Source organism: Vombatus ursinus, unplaced genomic scaffold (assembly GCF_900497805.2).
Source record: "Vombatus ursinus unplaced genomic scaffold, bare-nosed wombat genome assembly UNPS02004094.1, whole genome shotgun sequence".
NCBI classification, from domain to species: Eukaryota; Metazoa; Chordata; class Mammalia; order Diprotodontia; family Vombatidae; genus Vombatus; species Vombatus ursinus.
Genome location: NW_020943872.1, coordinates 7,843 through 9,760, shown reverse-complemented (window position 1 = coordinate 9,760; position 1,918 = coordinate 7,843).

Here is a 1,918-nt window from a genome sequence, read left to right as displayed (position 1 = left end):
GCCTTTATTATGCTTCTCACGAGAAGTGGGCACAACACACATATGTGCCAATACGGAAGCAGAACTGGCTTTTACATGGTTAGTCAAATCTATACTCCTCTCATTTAAGCTGGGAACGGACCAGCTCATTTGGGTTATACTCTTCCTGAACCGTCCATCCCATGTTACTCTTTGTCATGTTCATCCCTCCCTGTCATGCGTCCCAGGTTCAAAAATGGTGACTATCTCCACGCTGGGGGTGTGTTAGTTAATATTCAATAAGCTCATTAAGCAAGCACAGTGGAGAAAAGCCTTTGCTCAGTCCTTGACCCTGACCAGTTGCAACCAGTTTAGCCTCTAGGTCTTTGTCTTAAAGAGGTAATGGTTTTGCAGAGTGTTTGGGGCACTTTCTGATTGGTTGAGGGACTATCTGCAAGATCGTAGAAGTCCCTCTCAGAATTTCCACGTTCTGCTGGGGAAGCCTAACTTCTAAATCTTTCCCACAATTATGTATGACCCAATGCTCTCACCAGAGTTTCCCAAATTTATTTGGTAAGCTAACACTACCACCATCATTCCAGGCCAATTTAAAAAAAAATTGCACAGTGCCCCCCTGAAAATCTGCTTTCTTTAACCCTTTAATTCTTTTGTTTGTATTATTTCCAAAAGGTACATATATATGACACATTTTAAATTTAATAATTTATTGCAATTTGCGATTTTTCCTTGCATTGAAATTTTGATGATGCAGTAATGTGTCATGTAATCTTATAGTATTGTATTGTAAACAAGTAATTATATGCAAATATTCCTGCCAAGGCCGCTGGACTTTCTGAAAAAGTGGGACAAGCTCACCTTGCTTGTTAAGATCTGTTGGTGGACTTGACTACTATCAGTTATAACTTGTATTTTGTGTTATTTGGAAAATAATGTAATCACCACACCTTTCACTCTGTTACACAACAGATAACACATATACTAATAGTTTTTCAAAAATTTCTTCTCTTCTTTTCTTATGCTTCCAAAGCCCCCTTTATTTTAATCAAAGCCTCTCAATTGCACGGGAGGCTACTACTGCCCCTGCCTGGATCATTCCAGTGACCCCCAGGACACAATATTGCCCACTTCAGGAATATGTGTGTATCAAGATGTTTTAGATACTTACTCTGTCATCTGCTATGTTAGCTAATCCTGCCAGTTTTGTTTCAAGCCATTCATGAATATGCCAAATATATAGGGTGAAGCAAAGAATCTTTGGACACTTCACTAGAATCTCTAGCCACATTAACTCTGAACACGTGACAACTACTCTTTGAATCAGGTCAGTGAACCAGCTCTAAATCCATCTGACTATGTTATCATCTAATCCATACCATTCAGATTTTCTTATCACTCTTTGCCTTCCAAGTGGCAAATTTATTGCTTTACAGCTAGGAGAGAAAGGGCATTTTTCTGATCAGAAAGAAGCTAATAAGCAGTAACAGTGAAATTTCTAAGGGGAAAAAATAGGCTGAAGCTTACATTTTAATACATTAACTCTTTCATGCTTCGTTGAAAAGAAAAAAGATTGTGTAAATCTGGTAAATGAGTTTTATAAGAACATGTAATTAAATATTTAGGGGTGTTAGTAATTCTAATTAAATATGATTCAGGAAATTATATAAGACTCCTATCTATTTATTAATACAACAGGATTTAATTGTTATTTGAATAGATCAAGTTTTGTGAGTAGTTAAAGATTTTTTTTTTCTAATTGCTAAAATATCTTAAAGGATTTTGGAGCCCTCCATGTTTTATGAAATAACCAAATTACAACTAATTGGGTTATCTGAGAAATAACAGACTCTATAATATGAAATGCTTGAAATAAATGGCCCCTGTAAAAGGAATAAATAAATAAATAAAAATTAAAAAATAAGATTCTGTGTGATATCATTTG